Genomic DNA, 23510 nt, shown 5'->3' with positions numbered 1-23510 from the left:
CTACACACAAAAGATCGTTTTTTGGAGTCACATGATTATCTATCCCAGTACCAATGTCCGGGACGAGCACTTCTTGTGTGATAACTGCCTCTTGATGGAAGAGGCGGGAAGTCATATTCCCACGTAGACCCTCGTGACCAGTAGTTGTCATAGGAGAGGTCATTGTAGTCATAAGTCTGAGCTGAGTGACCTCTATTTGTCGACTGCCTATGGGGTGGTCTCCTATTGTATTCCTCACTTTGGTATTGCGGGTGATCCTTGGGGTTGGGGGTAGGGCCTATTATCATGGGAGTGGTAGGAGTGGATATTCCATCTAAACCCCGTCCAAAATGGCAGCTTAGGGCTACCCAAACTTCTTTGCGTCGACCGCTTCTTGGCGGCTTCCAATAATCCAATTGTCTTCTTCTAATGTGGGGCAGGAACGGTCGAGTAATTATACCGTCCACGGATGTCCTCCCATTACTGTATTCTGCCTTTTCTCTGGCACCTCTGCTACAAATAATTGGCCTCGGTGAGAATGTCCAAGGTGCCGTACTTTAACTTCTTGCTGTGAGAGCCCTCGGAAAATTAACTCATCGACCACATTCTTAATAGATGCATTGCTACTGACACCTCCAATGTATATTTCTACTGACCTTTGGGGTTGTACTACGATGGCGTCTTCAGAAATTTGCTCTTGACGTGCTTTTCTATTTTTCTTTTTGTTGACCGGTGGTAGGACACTGCGTTGGTCCGTAGGGACTGCTAAACTGCTTCCTCCTCCTCCCTTTCTTCCTCCTGGCCTTCGCTCTCATCTTCACTTTCTTCCTGGTGTAAATAAGTGTTGTGGATAGGGGGAAGTGTGGGGGAGGGCGGTGGGGGAGGGAGTGACTGGCTGTCCACCTGCATGTTTCCTTCGTGAGTAAGCCAGGGTTCCTTATCTAAGGATATTGGGGGAGAGTTTGGCGCTATTCATTAACACTATTTTCTAAATATTTTGTCATTGATTGTTCGAGCTTATAGACTCTTTCTTGAAGTAATGATACTGTTTGAAGTTGTTCTGCAATAATCAAATTATTATCATCAAAGTTATGTGCACTTTGCTCATTGAAAATTTTATCTAGTTCTTTATTTCTAACTGAATTAATTATGCACGTGCTAAGAGTTATAATATCACTCACAATTTTATGTTTCACTTGTCGTTTCACTGGTTTTTTATTTTTATAATCCGAAAATACACTACATATTTGTATTATCAGGAGATATCTCAAGGATATTAATAAATCCTGATAACATTTATCAAGCACTTCTTTGATATCATGTGTAGAATACTGGCATATCTTTTTCAAAGATTTAAGAAATACTTGTGGGTACACGTCTTGATTGATTTTTTCCAAGATACCTAGGTTTTCTATTTCCTAGATAGGCTGTGACAAAGCTTCCTCGTTGTCTTAGTCACCGGCAGGCATCTCTACACAATATTTCACAGAACAAGAAACACGAGAGAGAGAGAGAGAGAGAGAGAGAGAGAGAGAGAGAGAGAGAGAGAGAGAGAGAGAGAGAGAGAGAGAGAGAGTCGAAGTCAAAAACCTTTATTCCGTTATAAAATGGTTATTCTGTTACATAATATAAATTATTTACATAAAATTCACAATAATTGGATTGTAAAAATCTAGGATATATATACATTCATGTAAAATTTTAAAAATATTGCTTAAGTTTCTTTTTGAATAAATCAGAACTAACATTTGTACATTTTCTTTTTTCCAGAGGTAGTTTATTCCAGCAAGTTGGGCCCCTTATTGCCATTGAGCGTGAACCCAAATCCGTTCGATAGCTGTCTACATATAGATTTTCATTCTGTCTGGTTAATGCATTCCTACAATTACCAACTGTAAGAAATGTGTATAGCCAGTTGGGACATTCTTTTCTCAAACTTTTAAAAACAAAAACACAATCATCGTACATACACTTTTCTTTTAATTTCATCCACTTCAATTGCTGGAGGGTTGGGGTGATGTGATCGTGTTTTTCACCCCAATAACGGCTACTCTACCTGCAAAGTTTTGGATTTTTTGGGCTTTTTCCATGTGTATATCATTAGTTGACCCCCATATCTTAATACAGTAGTTTATTACACTCAAGACCAGACTTTCCACTATCAAAGCTCGAGTAGTATCATCAAAGTAATCTTTTACTCTACTTAGATACATTAGAATGCCACTAACTTTTCTACTCAGCTCGTCAATGTGAGTACTGAATGTCATGTACCTGTCCATGTGTAGACCTAGATTTTTCACATGTTGACTTATCTTTACTTCATCACCATCGCATTTTATTATAATATCATCTGGAATTTTGCTAATATACTGTGAGCTACCCACAAATATGCACTGTGTTTTAGTGGCATTTACTAATAGCCCTTTTCTTAGAAAATATTTCTTAATTTTGAGCAATATTAGTTCAGCCCTTTTAATCAAGGCATCTAGATTTTCTATTTGATCAGCCAAAAGAACTTGTGTGTCATCAGCAGAATATGGTCACGCCTCCTTAAATCCTCACGTAGGTGTGACCTCTTTCAGTGACAAAATTGACAGTTTCTTCAATGAGTGTTTTCCCCTGAAAACAAAATTTGTTAGTGTTAAAAGATTGATGAATAGGTGGCTTTCCAAAGGACTTCTTAAATCAATTAATATTAAACATAATCTGTACCGAAGAATGAAATTGGGTAATTATAGTAGCCAACAGTACAATAACTATTGTAATCTGTTATGTACATTAATACGCAAGGCAAAGAAAAACTATTTTGAGAGTACTTTTGACCAACTCCGTAGAGATGCCAAAAAATCTTGGGACTTAATCAACTCGTCACTAAGGCCGGGCAGAAAAAAGAGTAGCTCACTCAGAAAACTGATTCGAAACGGGGAAACCATTACTGACACTAAACAAATTGCAAATGCTTTTAATCTTCATTTCTCTACAATAGGCGTTACTCTAAGGGATGCTTTACCTCAAAATATTAACTTAGATTTCCGTACCTATTTGCCTCCCTCAAATCAGCAGTCTATTTTTTTTACCCCTTCATCTCCATTTGAAGTGATGAACATTATAAAAAAACTGAAAAACAAAAAAGCAAATATTCATTCTCCTCCTACAAGATTATATAAGAACAATGCTAACCTACTTGCCTTTCCTATATCTATGCTATTCAACCGTTGTTTAGATGCTGGTATTTATCCTGACATTTTGAAAATTGCATGTGTGACTGTGTTACACAAATCCGGTGATATATCAGATGTTAATAACTATAGACCAATTAGCTGCCTTCCTTTGTTGAATAAAATATTTGAAAAACTATTGTATAGTCGACTTTACTCTTTCTTCAATAGTTGTAACATTTTCTCTACGTGTCAGTATGGTTTCTTACGAGGCGTAAGTACTAGTGATGCCGTTCATGACCTCCTTGAAAATATCTATAATGCAATGAATAAAAATGAATACCTTGGTGCGGTTTTTTTGGATTTGAGCAAAGCCTTTGATACTGTGTCTCATGATATACTACTTCAAAAGCTGGAACATTATGGTATACGAGGCAATGCACTACTCTTACTCCAATCCTACCTGACAAATCGAAAACAATTTGTCACGCTCGATGGTCATCTTTCAGAGATTATGGATGTCAAAATAGGTGTTCCTCAGGGATCAGTCTTAGGACCGTTATTTTTCCTCATCTATATTAATGATTTGCCTCGTTCAGTTGGCAGATTAAACTCCATACTTTTTGCCGATGACACCACGCTCCATCTTTGTCATAAAAATATTTATTCTCTTTGTAATTCTTTAACTGCTAACTTAAATAATGTTAAAAATTGGTTACTATCGAATAAATTGACCCTAAATGAGAGAAAAACATATTTCATAATATTTTCTTTGCGCAAAGTTCCCGGTAACATAAGAGTTGCAATAGGAAATCACACTCTTGACCAGAAATCCAGTGGAAAATTTTTAGGAGTAATGTTTGACAATAAATTAACCTTCAGTAAGCATGTGGATATGATAGTCAATAAAATTTCCAAAGTTATAGGTATCATATATAGGCTGAAGGATTATTTCCCGCTATATATATTAAAACAACTCTACCACTCTTTAGTATCTCCTCATCTAAATTACTGCATTACAGCGTGGGGGAGTTGCAATAGAAACGTCCTGCAACCGCTAATCATTATGCAAAAAAAACTGGTGAGAATAATAACTTCGAGTGATTATTTAGCTCATACATCACCTCTATTCCGGTCTCTCTCGATTCTGAAGTTGGAGGATACCTACAAACTCTCCTTAATGAATTTGATGTTTCAAACCCTTTCGCTGCATAAATATCCATCCATTAGACAAAAAATAATTCAGGTACAATCAGCACACCAATATGGAACAAGAGACTCTAACTTAACTCTTCCCTTCGTACGTGTAAAGAAATGTGAACAGTTTTATCTCTATCAGGGAGTTAAACAATGGAATACTCTGCCTGCTTATCTTAAGGCATTGCTTAGCATTCGATCTTTTAAAAAATCATATACTAATATGTTATTATCTGTGTACTAAGTTTTATTAGTAGACATTTCTTCATGAACTAACCATTAATGCAATAATGTTCTTAATTCTTATATTCTTTATTGCTTGTATACATTTGTAAGTCTAGCATTTCTACCATATCAATGTTTAAATTCAAAATTTGTACTATTTATTATTCCGCCCTTCTTTATCATACTTTATTATACGAATATACTGTACATTTCCATTTATTTTTAGGCTAAAAATCTCATTTATATGTGTCTATGTGTACATGTGTATGTATATGTACATGTGTGTGTATATGTATTTGTATGTGTATGCATATGTATATTCTTATGTATATATATGAGTACATTTAGTTTATCGATATCAATATTTACTTTTTATAAATTTTTTTAATTGATGATATTATTTTATTGTATTATTGCCCGAAGAGCTCTGCTCCACATGGGCTTGGACCGAATCTTTTTTTGTAAATATTTTGTATGTATATATGTTTTTGTCCAATAAACATTATTATTATTATTATTATTATTATTATTATTATTATATTGAATTAGCAGGCAGTTTTCTATGTATTAAGCAAACTAATTGAAACAATATAAAAGTTTACTCAGCTTTGTTTCTTCATAAAATTTTGTATAAAATATCCCCACCAGACACTCAAAATTCACAAATCTAGGGATAAATCCCCATATCTGGCAACTCTGGCTGCAGACACCAAAGAAGCTATCGAGTTCATTCAAGAGCTCTTTGGTTAACTCAAGTATTTGCTATTTTTATCAAAATTCTGTTCACATCCTTCGATTGAACAAACTAAGACCTGATAATGATAGTCTCGATTAGGTGACAGTTAAGAATACTAGTAGAAGTTAAACTCTGACAGATGTAAACCGAGAGATTGTTTACGTCCTTGGAAGGAACACTGGTGCCACATCTACAAGTATCCCGTTTTGAATACCCTACTAACCTACTTTATAAAACATAAATCAATAAGGGATAGCATAAAATTCTTAACATGACTTTTTTTTCTGGAATTGAACGTTCGCATATTGTGATTATGATTCTATTTGAAACTAAAATGAGAAATCGCATTTGTAAACGTGATATTTGTATAAAAAAAACGCTGCCACTTATCTTGTGACCTTGACACGCGATATGCAGGTGGCTAAGCCTAATAAACCATGACGTTTGAAGACTATCCCTTAAGCTACCCTTTGGATAAGCTCCGCCGCAAGCTCTAGATGAGAATTTATTAATTTAAGCACCCAAAAGTATGACTTTTCCTTCAGGTTACAAAGAGCAAAAGTCGGCAGTGAAATTAATTCATTCCTACAGAAAGGACGCTCTAAAACAGTACATCATGGAAGTCTCCAAGCGGTCATCTGCCAGAGAGAGCCAGACGAATGGCTTATGTTTATAAGTACTCCGTCGCAGAGAAATACAATGGCGGTCCACTTCGTAATATGTCGGAAGCAGTTCTGCGTGCAACTGAGGCTACAAAGTTGAGCGAAGCTATAATTCATTGTTGTTGCAAAGAAGCAAGGGAGTCTGGGGAATATAATGCAACTTCGCCGTTCACCAACAATAAGAAACGGAAGAGGGTAAGACCTGTTACAAACACAGACAATTTTGATAAATGTACAGTCACTCATATAAACTGATGGATGTCCGGGTGTTTGAGAGAGATTTCCATTTCACCCCTTTCTGGACGACAGGTGTCTGGGAGTGCGAGACCAGTCGAATATTGAACTACCTAACTCTGCTGTAGTAATTGTTAACTTTTACGAGTATGTTATTGATCCGTTTTTTTTTTTTTTTTCCACGTAGATATGTATTACAGAGGTTCTATTCTTTCCTTCTCTTCTGCCCTGTTGTTTTTCTCTCGTCTTTCTACTTGTAGTCAGGGTGAATTAGATGGGATGGTGGATCAGTCCAGAAATAATTAGCAACAAGAAGTATTTCATGACAGTGGATGGAGAATTTGGTAGCATACCATAAAAAAAACCTCCCTCTGGATCTTAATTTTTTTTCCCAAAGACTCATTAATAAAAAAAATGCTAAGATGTATGATTTTTCCCTTTTTCAAAATTGGATTAAATGGGCACTGCTAGTCTTCTGTTATAAAGCTTGACTCTCTGAAAAAGGATTGTTCATTAAACTATTCCATTGGAAGCCTAATTTGATTTGCACAGGCTCACATTGTTAGCAGTTGTCTGTGTCATTTAGACCATTATGCCAAATGCTAGGATCATTGAGGGTCATTCCACACTACTTACACCCACCCTAGAAATAATTTTTGATATCCTGAAATTCAATTATCTAACGCCAAGATCGAAATCAATGGGACTTGAACCCGGTTGTGCCAAGCAGTACACAGAAATTAAATCCCATTGTTAGTAATATTGATAGTAATGGCGAAGGACTTTGCGGGCATGGTGAAATGATGTATTTTTGGGGATTAATTCAATAAACTAAACATGTCAGAGTCAAGCTCTTGGGAGGAATGTATTGTATAGGCTGAGGATTGGCCATAGTCGGCCAAAGCACAAAATCTTTTCGTTTTTTTTCTTCTTTTGAGCGATATTCATGCACAGTTTAAGAGTACTTCAAGTTTTGCTTATTATAATTTTTACTTCTTTGCTTGCTTTATCATTCAGTTGAATTTTTAGCTATTATTATTATTATTATTATTATTATTATTATTATTATTATTGCAGTTGTTGTCAATTACTTATCTTTTCAAAGTATTTGGTATCAATTTTCACCAACAGATTTCAGTTATGTTTAATTAATGATAATTTTTATTCATCCTCTTTTTTTTTTCAAATACTTTGATAATCATTATTTGATGCTTCTACTGATAGTGGAGAAGATATCAGAAAATTTTCCGGAGAATCTTCCATTTCCGGAACTAGACACCAGAATTAGCTCACAGACTCGTTGGGGATTGCTCTTTTTAATAAAAAAGGATGCTATTGAATTTACAGAAATATTGCATTTCGCAATAAGATGGCAAAGACTTGCCTTATCCGAATGCTCTTGATGTAAAATCATACATTTTTTTTTTTACTGCGTAGAATCCGAATTTAGAAATATGTACTTACCCATTGACTTCCTCATTGCAGTAGAGCAATGTCAACACTCAATCAGGACACGCTGGATGGCACCACTGTTGTAAACCTCAGTATGGGGCTCAGTATCAGCCGAATGATTATTTAGTGTGCCTAAATCATTATTTTAGCGTCCCATATGCTGTCTAATAAGCCCTGGATCATTAAGCAACCATATATTACCGGTTGTACCAGCGCAGGAGAGCCGAGCTAAGATTAACAGGTCTATAGCCCTTTGCATGTAGTGTCTTGGTTGCTGAACAGACTGCAAAGGACTTGAACGATACTGTATGAACGATCAAGCTAGATGTAAGTCATTTACATTTATTCTCAAACCTAGTCGTATCTCATACCTTATTCTAAATGATTGAGATCAAGGTGGTAAAAGGATAAATCCTCGGCTTCGATTCACGGAATAAAGATAATTACCATAGTATGATACCTTGAATGCCATTCACCAAGATGGCAAGTAACAGACCCAGGGGTGTAAATTCAAGATTGACTGAAGCAATTGTTGTCCTTGCCAGAAGAAGAGTGAAGAGCTCAAATCACCATGTGCATAACTACCACAAAAACATAATGGCTACACTATGTGACTAATATTTCCCTCTTCCATGCAATAAATGAGATGCTTTTTGTTCTGGGTCCATCACTGTCATCAAGGCAGGCGGGAGTGCAATGGGCATGACTGAAGACCTATCAGTGCTGAGATGGTGGATGGTAGCTGGTCCTGAAGTCAGCCACTTGGGTACACAGTATGAGGCAAGAAGTGGGATCAAGGGGGTTCTAAACACACCATCCAGCATGACAAAACAGAACGAGCACAGTGTTCCTTGAGAGAATATAAAAGCTCTCACAAGGCATGCAAGATGTGAGCAATCTTCTCCAGGCTGAGAGTTGAGACCTGCTTTCACTTGATGCAAAGAACATTGCTCACTGAAGTTTTTTCAGAGCTGGTTAGCGCACACTTTGAGAAAGGAAATGTCAATTTCCAGGAGTTTATTAAGAGACGGGGAAGAAAAGAAGAATCCACCATCTATGAACAAATCAAAAGGAACAGGGATGACTTTTTACTACAGGTATCAGTATCTGTTGACTCTTCAAAGCAAACAATCGTCTGTTCTCCAAGCTGTTCATATCATGCCAGGGCAGAGAGTATGACTTGAAGGAGTTCTTCCGTCATGAGAACCAATCACAGACTTCTTCCCTCCAATGATAGCAGAAAGCTCCACACATGTCAAAAATCCCACCTCATTACTATTTTTGAGAGCCAAGTTACAACCCTGGTGTAGCATTAGTGGGTGATTGGCCCTCATGAAGTTCAAAAACTTTTGAAGAGTAAGCAATGCTCGATGTACTTCTTACAATACAAGCACACTCTACCAAATACAAGAGAGCAGACATTGTTTTTTATTTCTACTGGCCATTTAGTATGAAAGCTGAAACTAGATCAAAGCGAGGATGTGGGGTGAGACTCAGGGTGACAAGGAAAGGAAAAATTCCCTTAAACTTGTGCTCGACTAAGAAAAGATAATTTGGACAAAGCCTCCACCCATTGCAGAGAGTTGCCGGTAGCAGACTAATTGTAAGTGCAAGTCGGAATGCTGCAGTCGACGAGAATGCTACTGTTTTGGTCTGACCTACACAGCACTGTGCGGCTACAGATACGAGGTTTAGAGTGTACTATTTCAGGCAAGTAGGGTCAATATATGGAAAATACCCCGTCAACCCCCAAAAAATTGTAACAAAAGGTTTCTCAACTGATTCTGGTAGGTTTTAATGTACTTTTTAACATACTAAAAGCTTACCAAACTATGACCCTCGGAAAAGTGTTTTTTTCAAGATGGCGTCTAAGATGGCATCATAACTGTATAACTATCAACTCAAATTTGATGATCTTGGTGTCTATTCCTACATTTTGGGGGCAAGGAACACATTAAGATAATAAAAAATTATATTGGCCCATTATGAGCCAATGTTTTGGGGGTAGAGGTGGCATTTTCCATATATTTGACTGGATCTAATTGCATAACTAATTCGCATCTTTCTCTATTTCTGATATGATTCAACAATGAGTGCAAGCACAGTCAGTCAAGCTTCTTGTCTAATCTGCAAGGAGGAGATTGAGGATTCCAGTGATAACTGGGTTGCAATTCAGTGGAAGGGGTCAAAAGGAATAAATGATGCCAGTGTAAAGTGGAAAGACGATCTTGTAGTTGAAGCTGGTATGAAAGTGCATAAAAGCTGTCGTCAACAGTACATTAATGTTAAAAATATAAAAAGCCATGTTGCATAGAAAATTGTGCTTCTGTGCCAGGAAAGAGAACCACAAGATACTCAAGTGGAGCTTTTGATAGTGTAAAGGACTGCATATTCTGTGGATGTATAATTGATTTGAACAAGGGACACTTTAGCTGGGTATGCACAGACAAATTTGTGGAAACACTTTTGGAGGTCTGTGAATCCCGTTCAGATGATTGGGGACTGACTGTTAAGGGCCCATCGCATTTACGAGATTTACATGCAGCAGATGGCCTTTATCATCATTCATGTAGTAGAAATTTCAGGAACCTTAAGTCTGTGCCTTTTGAGTTCCAGCATGCCCCTTTTGCCAAGTGCAGAAAGCCAGGGCGTCCTAAAGATGAAGATAAGTATAAAGCATTTCAGAAAATGTGTGCTTACCTGTAACCGAACAGTGAGGAACAACTAACTGTGACATTTTTGAGCCTCATAATGAAAGGTTATCTTTCCAATCCTGATTTCGAACTCTATGAGCATTACAGTTTGAAAAAGCATCTAAAAGAGAGCTTTAAGGACTCAATCATATTTTCTGAAGGAGAAGGCTTGGATGATATTGTCACGATGAGAGAACAAACATCGCAGATTCTGAGATCATATTACAAAGGAAAGTGTCAAGAAGATGATGAAGAATCCCAAAAACTTGCTATTATTGAAACTGCCGCCAGATTAATGAAAAGTGACATCAAGTCTGAGGTTTCCTCTATGAAGAATCAGTATCCAAGTAGTGAGGATTTGAAGCTTGGTTAAGCGGTTTAGTTCATTCCAACTACTCTGCGAATAGCACTGGAATCATTGTTCGCTGGGAAAGACACAGGTCCCAAGGTTGCTGCAGTTGGTCATGCCATAATTCAGGCAGTTCGGCCATGAGCTGTGAAGATTGCTCCTGATCGTACCATTGATCCTGCCCTTCTGTTCCAGCGTTTCCTTGTCATGTCAAGATCAGGAGATCTTTCCCATATCCTCCAGCCCTCTTTGCGACTAGGAACATTCTTCGAAAAGCAGATAAAGCTCTGCTTGCTCAGGCAATTCGAGACCATGTTGCAGCCATTTCAAGTGAGGCTGTGGTTAACTTTAAACCTAAAACAGATTGTTATGTGCTTGATGGAGGCTCTTTGTTCCATCGTTTACCATGGAAGAGAGGCAACTCATATTATACAATAGCTGAGTCTTATGCAGACTTCACTGTGAGAAATTATGGACAAGCAACAGTGGTGTTCGATGGATATGGTGAAGGCCCCTCTATAAAAGACAACACACATCTGAGACGAGGAAAAAACCTGCACCCTATAATTAATTTCACAGCAGAAACAGTTTTCAGGCAAAAGGGAGGACTTTCTATCTCGTGACAAAAACAAGACAGACATGATTTCTCTTATCAGCAAAGCACTAACTAGAAGGGGATGCCATGCCATTCAGTCACCAGGTGATGCAGATGATGATTTCGTTAAGGCAACTGTTGAACTATCCCATCATTACACCACAACGTTGGTTGGTGAGGATACAGATTTGCTGATCCTGCTCCTTCCTTATACCAGAACAGACAATGAGACCATTTACTTCCGTTCTGATGCAAGCAAACAGTCAAGAGAACACAAAGTATATAATATTAACCTGTTGAAAGAAACTCTAGATGATGTATGCACTGAGTTACTCTTAGTACATGCCTACTCAGGCTGTGATTCCACTTCAAGGATTTTCGGCATTGGAAAAAAGTCAGTCTTCCAGAAATTAGTGAAATCTGATCGTCATGAAGTCCTGTGCGAGTGCATTCACCCTTCAAAACAAATCTCAAGAGGAGATATCAGATCTTGGCAATGAACTGATGGTTGATTGCTTTGGAGGCAAGTCTAATGATACACTATCATCACTTCTCCATACCATTTTCACCAGGAAAGTGGCAACTGCTGAAGCATTTGTCATTCCTGAAAGGCTTCCCCCAACATCATCAGCAACAAGTTTCCATAGCCAACGTGTGTATTAACAAATTATGGTATGGATAGGAAAGGCAAGTGAAATGAGCCCAATTGAATGGGGATAAAAACTCGAGAATGATCAGTTAGTTCCAGTTATGACCCGAAACAATGCTGCACCTGACAAACTCTTGAAAATTATCCATTAAAACTGTTCAGAGGGATGCAGATTATCTCGATGCAGCTGCAGAAGTTATGGACTCCCTTGCACTGGTGTATGTGGCCCTTGCCAGACTGAAAACTGTAACAATCCAAACGACACTCGAGAGGTTGATACTGAGGAGGAGGATGACACTAAAAATTGAAACTCTGAAACTTGTTCTATACATATAAAAGTGTTATTAACTAATGTAACCCAGTACTTGAAATATAAGGCTCTGTTAAGTGTAATTAGGATTTGATATAATTAGAAGATTATATAAACATGAGTACTGTAAGTTAACCCTATAGAAGACGTTCATGATTAGTTTGCTATCATTATGCCTCTAGAAATAAATTCTTGTAACTATTGCTTGTTGTAAGTGTTTGTGTATAAGGTGATAGTGAACATCTGAAGGTGAAGAATCCAATTTCATAATGATTTAACAGCTCAATGATATCCCTAGCTATCTTAACGTGTTCTTTGCACCCAAAAATGTAGGAATAGACACCAATATTATCAAATTTGAGTTGATAGTTATAGTTATGATCGTTCAAAGGTTCCGGCGGCCATCTTGGACGCCATCTTGAAAAAAACACTTTTCCGGGGGTCATAGTCTGGTAAACTTTTGGTATGTTAAAAAGTACATTAAAAACTACCAGAATCAGTTGAGAAACCTTTTGTTACATTTTTTTGGGGGTTAAACTGTATTTTGCCCTGACTAGGCAGCAAGATGAATAATATGTGGTAATTAAGTATAGTCTTACTGCCTATATGTACAGTATACAGCTACACAACCGAAGAAGGAAACAAAGAGTTAACTCATTTTTATAACCAAGCGTTCATTTTCATAATCGTTTCCCGTTCGCAATAGTAGACAAGCAATCATTAGCGAATGCTTATCATCTTGGGAGTCTGTGCGTGAGGAAAATATTTGTAATAAATTGCTTGACATTATTCCCAGGAGGATAAACTACTATATATATATATATATATATATATATATATATATATATATATATATATATATATATATATATATATATATATATAGTATGCCTAAGTATATTATACCAAGAAAATAATGACGTCTTTTAAAAGATGAAATTGTCTTTATTCTAATTTTTTTACTGGAATTTGCGTGTTTTATTATTCACATAGGCCTATGTATTACAAAGAATTATACATATGTTATAATGAATTGTTGCTGTCTACTATTTACTTAAACAATAATATTTGTATTATCAGTCTTAATCATCGTCTATTACCTGGTTCATTAATGTCTTTAGAAAGTTTCGTCTTTTGAGATTTACTTATTATTTAGTTAGCCCCGACTTGTGAAGGGTTGAATGCTCAGTTTGCCCCTCGCCTTACTGTTATGTGACTTGAAGTTCGCACTTCTGATTTTATAATTCTTATTAAGCTTATAGGCCTAAAAATAAAATGATGAAGAGACTGTGGAGAAATTTCACAAATAGCAACTTTATGCCCAGATAGACACCTTTAAGTTATAAGATTTGATGCAAATATTTATTGTTGTCATCTGACTTATAGCCATGCCCTAGTATGTTATAAAGCCAAGACTACAGAGCCATATTATTATTATTATTATTATTATTATTATTATTATTATTATTATTATTCGAGATACGTTTCTATTGTAGAATCTGCACATTACAGCTTTGGGTTAATATGTCTGACCCTATTATAGACTTCCATTCGTGAAGTAAAATTAAATAATAGAGGTAGTTTTATTTATTTATCATTATTTCTTCTCCCTGAATAAACCCCACGAGAGATTGGACCTACAGTATATAGGCAGCTTTGACTATAACCTGAAATTTGGCTTATAATGATTTATTGCAAGTTTCGAAACCACGACCCCAACTAACTTTTGCTTTATACACAAAACGACACAAGCAAAATTAAAAAATAACTTTGAATTCATAACCCAAATGCATAAATTGTTATTATTAGACAACAGGACTAAGCTTGAATTATTTTCCCTCTTGATGCCCTCTTTCCCACTCAGTTCCAGGAATCACGGTATTTAGAGGGATTCGGGCTACATTACCGTATTTATTTTTTTACCTGAAATATTCTAGCACGATTTCTTTAACGATCCAATATTTTTCAATGATAGAATTTTTAATAGCAGTTGACCACCGTTGTTTCATACATACACATATCTCCTAAGTGAAATATAAGGTTTATTACTGAGTGGCAACTTTCGAACAACGCTTGCCCAATGCAAAAATAAATAATTATAAGAGAGAGAGAGAGAGAGAGAGAGAGAGAGAGAGAGAGAGAGAGAGAGAGAGAGAGAGAGAGAGAGAGAGAGAGAGAGAGGAGGATTCAACACCAGACCAAAGAAAGTCTGTTGCTGTTTTGCTGGATAACCGGGGGACGTCAGTGACAGGATACTATCTTTCTATCCTGCCTGTCTCGGAACCCCAAACCGAGAGGTAGTCCTGAATCGGAAGACACCCAAGAGGAAGGATCCTCAACAGAGTCGATTTCTTAGGGCTTGACCCGACCCAGGACTCTCGGAAAACCCGAGTCTCTTTACTTTAGGTTATCCAGGACGTTACAGATATCACTGCCAGTACTCACCGGAAAATATTCTCCATTTAAGAAGACTCAAACATTTTATGTAAAGTTTACAGATTTGTTGATAAATTCATAATTTTTTTTCATAAAGTTTGTTAATTAAGAATTTAGTTGCCTTTCATAATAATCATAATTATAGCTATTTGCGAATTTTGAATAAGCTGCATATTAAGTGAGGATAGAAAAGCAAAAGCACCACCTCTAGAGCCTCCTCAACCATCATGGCACCGATGATCCTCCAGTATCAAACAAATTTTTTACTTAACCAAGATCTGTAGACCTTACTAAGACCTTGGCTTTATCAATGAGTTACGAAAAAAAAAATGAAAAAAGAAAGTCACTATGAAGAGATAGCGGATGAGATGCCATTTTTCTTTTAGTCTGTCACAATAATCATATCTCCTAAAGGCAGATTATCTTAATTTGCATTTTCTGCATAGTAAGTTTTCATTTAGGTGAAGGCATACTCATTTTTAAAAGAAATACCATTAGAACATCCGAGGAAAGAGAGAAAACGGAGTCATGGCTTCTATAATACATCAATATGTTTTAAACGTTGCATTGTAGGCATATCTGACATTATAGCTTCTGCATCTACATGTTTTCAACGTTGAATTGTAGGCCTATATGACATTACAGCTCTGTATCTACATGTTTTAAGCGTTGCATTGTAGGCATATCTGACATTATAGCTTCTGCATTTACATGTTTTAAGCTTTGCATAGTACGCCTATATGGCATCACAGCTTCTGCAGCTATAGAGCCTTGCATTGTAGGCCTACCTGACATTACCGGCACATCGTTGCTTTTGTGCAGTATTCTAAAATCAAGCATTCATATTCCTCTTGTGTTTCTTCAGTAGCAGCAAATATGATCTATTTCAGTGTACAAACGATTACGCAATTTCCCAGAAATTTAGACAACTTCAGATTCCAAGAGAAAAAAAATAATTAAGAGAAACTATTTTGATGAGTTACTTTTCATGAATTAAACTGACCAGTTTTAATATTTTAAAGAGTTTGAATTAAAATTCATTATATATATGGTCATCATCTTTTCCTAGGCCTATTGACCCTAACGGCCCCGGTTACATTTCGCCAGCCGTCTCTATCTTGAGCTTTTAAATCAATACTTCTCCATTCATCATCTCCTACTTCATACATCACATGCTGTAAAATTGAAGTTTCCAAAGAATTTTATCAAACATGGTCTACTGATATTGTTTGGACCTTAGACAGTCTTAATTACGAACAAACAATAGTTATAGTGAAATTGGAAACTATTTGACTGTTCGATGGAAATTCTAGGCTGGATATTCAGGTTAAGGAATGGAAATGTTTATAGGCCTAATAAATACGGAGTATAGAATTTGAGGGTGAAAAGTCTCATATCTTTAAAGCACATCTCAGTGACACAGTGTTTAGACTAAACTTCCGACCCCTGAAAGGTCGACTTGATATTGTTCTTGTAAATAATATGTTTTAATCGTTTAAGACTTCTTGCAACACACCAGAGAACCCGCTGCTTCCTAATAAGCTATTGCTGAGCCATAATTGAAAACAAGGTTCCTAACAGCTATACTCTCATTGCAAAGCATCGACTCTAGAAGAGTTTAGCAATTCAAGTAACTGTCTGCATCTTTCAACCTCATTATTCCCATTGTATAACAGGGTCGGCCTCTCGAGTCTACTCTTCGAATCTATTTATTTGATTTTCCTCTTTTATACAGTACATTAAAACAAAATTTTAATCAATGATTTTATAAGTAAACTATTTTTATGAAATCATATTTAAATAGGAATAGTGTTATCCAGTTTTGTCCTTTAAAAGTTAATAAAGAGATTCATATTGTGTTGACTCGAAAATTAAGTAAAGGGAAAATGTGCTTTATCCAGAGAGGGATCTGACAGTACCCAATAACTTTCGCAATAGTATCAATGGGTGCCTACCAATGTCCATCAAAATACTGATCTATTTGCTAGAAGAATATTCAAAATTCATAAATAGCTATAATGATGATCATTATGAAAGGCAACTAAATTCTTAATTATCAAACTTTATAAAAAAATTATGAATTTATCAACAAATCTATAAACTTTACATAAAATGTTTGAGTCTTCTTAAATAGAGAATATTTTCCGGTGAGTAATGGCAGTGATGTCTGTATCGTCCTGGATAACCTAAAGTAAAGAGACTCGGGTTTTCCGAGAGTCCTGGGTCGGGTCAAGCCCTAAGAAATCGACTCCGTTGAGGATCCTTCCTCTTAGGTGTCTTCCGATTCAGGACTACCTCTCGGTTTGGGGTTCCGAGACAGGCAGGATAGAAAGATAGTATCCTGTCACTGACGTCCCCCGGTTATCCAGCAAAACAGCAACAGGCTTTCTTTGGTCTGGTGTTGAATTCTCCTCTCTCTCTCTCTCTCTCTCTCTCTCTCTCTCTCTCTCTCTCTCTCTCTCTCTCTCTCATTAGTAACCATTTGTTATCCTTTTCCTTCTTCTCTTCCTCTACTAATAAAGGGCACGAGGTCGGGGGGGGGGGGGGGGGGGGGTGAAATTCCCGTCTACAGTGTGCAGCCAGACTGTTGCTATTTATTTATTATTGCATTGGACAGCGTTGAACATAACTTGTCACTTGGTAATAAATCTTATATTTCACTTTGTAAACATGTGTATGAATGCACAAAGTTGCTCAACTGTTATGAAAAATTTTATTATTGAAAAAATATTAGATAGTTAAAAATATTTCAGAAAAAAAAGTAATACATTAATGAAACACGAATCCCTCTGAACACCTTGATTCCGTGAGACTATTCCTGGAACTGTGTCTGTAGATAGTTGGAGTGGGAAAGAGGGCTTCAAGAGGGAAAATAATCTAAGCTTAGTCCTGTTGTCTAATAATAATAACCATCTATGCATTTGGGTTATCAATTCAAAGTTATTACTTGATTTTGCTTATGTCGTTTTGTGTATGAAGCAAAGGGTAGTTAGGGTCGTGGTTTCGAAACTTGCAATGAATTATTTCAAGCCAAAGCTTAGGTAACAGTCAACGCTGCCTATATAGGTCTAATCTCTTGAGGAGTATATTAAGGGAGAAGTAATAATGATAAATGATTAAGTAAATACGCGAAGTGGTGTGCTATCTTCGGTACCAGAAATACAATTAAATCTACCTATATTATCCAACTTTAATTTACGAAGGGAAAGCTATAATCGGGTCAGACATATTCCCCCACACCTATAATGGGCAGATTCTACAATAGCAACGTATCTCGAAAAAAAAAAAAAAAAAAAAAAAAAAAAATAATAATAATAATAATAATAATAATAATAATAATAATATGACTCTGTCGTCTTGTCTTTAACACATACTAGGGTATGGCTATATGTCTGGGAGCAACAATAAATATTTGCATCAAATCTTGTCATTTATGAAAGGTGTCTATCTGGGCATAAAGTTACGATTTGTGAAATTTCTCCACAGTCTCTTCTTCATTTTAATTCTAGGCCTATAGGCTTCATAAGAATTATAAAATCAGAAGTGTCAACTTCAAGTCCCACATAACAATAAGGCAAGGAGAGGCAAACAGCATTTAAAACTTCACAAGTTGGGTCTAACTAAATCCTCAGTAAATCTCAAAAGACGAAAATGTCTAAAGATATTAAAGAACCAGGTAATAAATAATTTTATTTTTCAAATGACGCCATTATTTTCTATGTATAATATACTTAGGCAAACTATATATATATATATATATATATATATATATATATATATATATATATATATATATATATATGTGTGTGTGTGTGTGTGTGTGTGTGTGTGTGTGTGTGTGTGTGTGTAGGTAGTAGGTTGGCCAGGGCACCAGCCGGCCGTTGAGATACTACCACTAGAGAGTTATGGAGTACTTTGACTGGCCAGACAGTACTATATTGGATCCTTCTCTCTGGTTTACTTCCCCTTTGCCCACACAGACACCGAATAGTCTGGCCTATTCTTTACAGATTCTCCCCTGACTTCATACACCTGACAACACTGAGATTACCAAACAATTCTTCTTCATCCAAGGGGTTAAATACTGCAATGTAATTGTTCAGTGGCTACTTTCCTCTTGGTAGGGGTAGAAGAGACTCTTTAGCTATGGTTAGCAGCTCTTCTAGGAGAAGGACACTCCAAAATCAAACCATTGTTCTCTAGTCTTGGGTAGTGCCATAGCCTCTGTACAATGGTCTAGCACTGTCTTGGGTTAGAGTTCTCTTGCTTGAGGGTACACTCGGGCACACTGTTCTATCTAGTTTCTCTTCCTCTTGTTTTGTTAAAGTTTTTATAGCTTATATAAGAAATGGGTAAGTACATATTTCTAAATTCGGATTCTACGCAGTAAAAAAAAATGTATGATTTGACATCAAGAGCATTCGGATAAGGGAAGTCTTTGCCATCTTATTGCGAAATGCAATATTTCTGTAAATTCAATAGCATCTTTTTTTATTAAAAAGAGCAATCCCCAACGAGTCTGTGTGCTAATTTTGGTGTCTGGTTCCGGAAATGGAAGATTCTCCGGAAAATTTTCTGATATCTTCTCCACTATCAGTAGAAGCATCAAATAATGATTATCAAAGTATTTGAAAAAAAAAAGAGGATGAATAAAAATTATCATTAATTAAACATAACTGAAATCTGTTGGTGAAAATTGATACCAAATACTTTTAAAAGATAAGTAATTGAAAACAACTGCAATAATAATAATAATAATAATAATAATAATAATAATAATAATAATAATAGCTATAAATTCAACTGAATGATAAAGCAAGCAAAGAAGTAAAAATTATTATAAGCAAAACTTGAAGTACTCTTAAACTGTGCATGAATATCGCTCAAAAGAAGAAAAAAACGAAAAGATTTTGTGCTTTGGCCGACTATGGCCAATCCTCAGCCTATACAATACATTCCTCCCAAGAGCTTGACTCTGACATGTTTAGTTTATTGAATTAATCCCCAAAAATACATCATTTCACCATGCCCGCAAAGTCCTTCGCCATTACTATCAATATTACTAACAATGGGATTTAATTTCTGTGTACTGCTTGGCACAACCGGGTTCAAGTCCCATTGATTTCGATCTTGGCGTTAGATAATTGAATTTCAGGATATCAAAAATTATTTCTAGGGTGGGTGTAAGTAGTGTGGAATGACCCTCAATGATCCTAGCATTTGGCATAATGGTCTAAATGACACAGACAACTGCTAACAATGTGAGCCTGTGCAAATCAAATTAGGCTTCCAATGGAATAGTTTAATGAACAATCCTTTTTCAGAGAGTCAAGCTTTATAACAGAAGACTAGCAGTGCCCATTTAATCCAATTTTGAAAAAGGGAAAAATCATACATCTTAGCATTTTTTTTATTAATGAGTCTTTGGAAAAAAAAATAAGATCCAGAGGGAGGTTTTTTTTATGGTATGCTACCAAATTCTCCATCCACTGTCATGAAATACTTCTTGTTGCTAATTATTTCTGGACTGATCCACCATCCCATCTAATTCACTTTGACTACAAGTAGAAAGGCGAGAGAAAAACAACAGGGCAGAAGAGAAGGAAAGAACAGAACCTCTGTAATATATATCTACGTGGAAAAAAAAAAACAGATCAATAACATACTCATAAAAGTTAACAATTACTACAGCAGAGTTAGGTAGTTCAATATTCGACTGGTCTCGCACTCCCAGACACCTGTCGTCCAGAAAGGGGTGAAATGGAAATCTCTCTCAATCACCCGGACATCCATCAATTTATATGAGTGACTGTACTTTAAGGAGAATTGTCCATAATTTCTATGTCAGGGAAGAAAAATCAAATCTTGATAAGATTTTGTGTGAATTTAAAGAAAATTCGGAATTTCGTGGAAGCAAAGAATCATTACGCGTGATTTTGAAAGAAAGGGGGTTTAAATATGGAAAAGTGGATGGAAAACCTTTTCTCGTGGAACAACCTGATATTGTCAGTGCAAGAACAAAATTTCTAAGGAAAATTAAAATGAAAGGGAGTAAATCAGTAATATATATTGATGAAAATTGGATGAATCAAAACTATACAGTAAAATATTGCTGGACGGATATGAATTCAAAGAGAGAAAAAAAAAAAAAAAAACAGGAGTGAAACCACTAACTGGAAAAGGTAAAAGACTTATAATTCTACATGCTGGCTCAAATGATGGATTTGTACCAAATGCCGAATTGGTGTTTGAATCTTAAAATGATGGTGATTACCACCATCAAATGAATTAAAAAATGTTTGAAGAATGGTTCAAGCATCAACTTCTTCCAAATATACCTCTATCGTCTATCCTTGCTTTGGATAACGCCTCTTATCATTCGTTAAAACCCTGTTCCACACGATCGAGCATGCCCGACAGGCAAACAGTGATACCAGGCCACAATAGTTGGTGAAAATGAGGGTTGATGGCGTCAGAAGCGGGAAAACTAAAGGCAGGGATCTGGCATCACTGTATGATGCCAGATCCCTGTTTATGGCTTTCCCGCTCCTGACGTCATTAACCCTCATTCTTACTAACTATTGTGGTCTGGTATCAATGTTTGCCCGTCGGGCATGCTCGATCGTGTGGACAGGGCTTAAGAATTAACAAACCTCCGACAATGTCAGACAAAAAAAGACGTCATAAAGGAATGGCTAAAGAATAAAGGTGAAAATCCAAGTGAACATCTGAATAAGTATGAATTATTTGAAATGGTTAATTCACTACCCCATGGAATTAAAAATGATTATGTAATAGACAAAATGGCACGAGACAACGGACATCAAGTGGTTAGGTTATCTCCTTATCACTGTGAATGTAATCCCATAGAATTGATTTGGGCCAAAGTAAAGATCTATGTGGCAAAAAGAAACAATTTTAAAATGGCTGATCTGAAACCACTCTTTAGAGAAGCACTTCAATCAGTGACAACTGCAAATTGGGCAAATGCAGTTAGGCATTCTGAAAACTTGCAAAAAGAGGATAGTGCTAACGATATCTGCATTGATAAATATATTGATTCATTTATCATTGAAATAACATCATCTGACGATGAAGATTCTTCGTGATATGTATTATGTATACAATCATCTCATTGCAATTCCTGTGATAACTTTTGTAAATGAAATATATCTCTCCCAATGATGAGTTTATGCTAAATAACCTTTAAAAAATGAAACCTGGTACATGAATTCCAGTGGGAATTATAAAACAATTTTAACACAGCTTAAATACCTCTTCCATATCTATGTCATAATTTACAGAAGGAAATAATGAATGAGGATGCATGAGTTTTGTTACCTTAAATGAAATATATTTTTAATCAAAATGCTATGTATTATATGCAAAAGTTAATGTAGAAATTATAGAAAATAAAAGAATAAAGTAGTCACAAAAATGTTAACCAATGACAATAAAGAGAAATGAAATTGTAGTTGAGAGAAAATATAAAAGAATATTGAGACTTTAAAGATAAAAATATATATGAGAAAGGATGAGAAGTTTGTAGAAATAACCCGATGAATACAAATGATAGGAGAAACCTTCAAATGGGGAGCAGTGTAAAGCATAATAATTAAAAACTTGTTTAGGAAAGAGATAGCATCACAGGCGAAAAATATTCAAAATATCAAAATAAAAAATCAAATAAAAGACATTTTACTTACAAGATTATAAGTAAATAAAAAATACCATAAGACATAATGAAAGGTAATGACATTTTCATTACTTATCATTAAAGGGATCATGAAATTAAATGCCATATGGAAAATTTTAAGGCAAGAGTCATGACAAACAAAAATGAATCTCAAAAGTAATAACTAAATGGAATGGGGATCTCAAGTTTCCGGATTAATATTTGTATGGTCAAAGTGCCTAATAGTGCCCCACAGGGGGATGGCTACAGGCTTAGCTAGTGGGTCGATTTAAAGGTTAAGAGAGAAGTGGCAACAGCTGTTTTATCGAAGTTGTAAACAATCTATCAGTCTAAAATCTGTGACAGGCCGAGAGAGGCTGTGACTAAGAAGGCAGGATGAAAGCAACTGAGTAACTTTATTACAGAACATCAGTTTATATATAAATCAAGTCCAGGAAAAAAAGGACATAAAACATAACAGGCAATTTCATGTTCAACCGACAACCAGTTCTGTTAACAGTTAACAGTGAGAAAAATAAACATGTTTATTCAGGTCCCTGTCAGTGCGAGGGGAGAGCGAAGATACAAAGCATAATATATATATATATATATATATATATATATATATATATATATATATATATATATATATATATATATATATATATATAAAATGTCGTTACTACGTACGATCGTGTGACACACGGTTGGTACAAATATGTCAGACTATAGTAGTAGTTTTTACTTAAGTTTTCCTCACCAGTAACTAATTTAGTGGGTTTGTCGAGTCTCTGACATCATAGTAGACTCAAGAAATAAATTATTAGCTAATACGCTGACAGGGGTTTAATTTATGGCATGGTCATAAATGTGTCGCAAGAAACTCTTGAAAAAACGTTTGTGATAACGATTTATTCTCATATAAAGTTTTATTTCAATGAAATGAAAAATTTTTATGGAAGGGAAATTCAGTAAAAAAAAAAAATATCCACTAATATAATGTTTTATAGTAAATAGTTCTCGGAGGAAAAAAATATGTAGACTATTTATGCCCAGTGGAAATTGAGTTTAAATTTTTTTCTACCTACGGAAGGGTAAACATAATCATATAGAACTCAAGGATTGAACCTTGACAGAACATGGTGTTGCTAAGAGTCGGT

General features: G+C 35.8%; 1 protein-coding gene across 1 annotated transcript in view; it reads right to left on the bottom strand.

Annotated features, from left to right (window-relative positions):
- Nucleotides 1-23510, bottom strand: part of LOC137645941 (ubiquitin-conjugating enzyme E2 Z-like) — a 232768-nt gene that overhangs the window by 147595 nt on the left and 61663 nt on the right. The window lies entirely within an intron of this gene.

Source organism: Palaemon carinicauda, chromosome 8, assembly GCF_036898095.1.
Source record: "Palaemon carinicauda isolate YSFRI2023 chromosome 8, ASM3689809v2, whole genome shotgun sequence".
Classification (NCBI taxonomy): domain Eukaryota; kingdom Metazoa; phylum Arthropoda; class Malacostraca; order Decapoda; family Palaemonidae; genus Palaemon; species Palaemon carinicauda.
The sequence above is the reverse complement of the archived record's forward strand: the minus strand, read 5'-3'. Positions and strand labels throughout refer to the sequence as shown.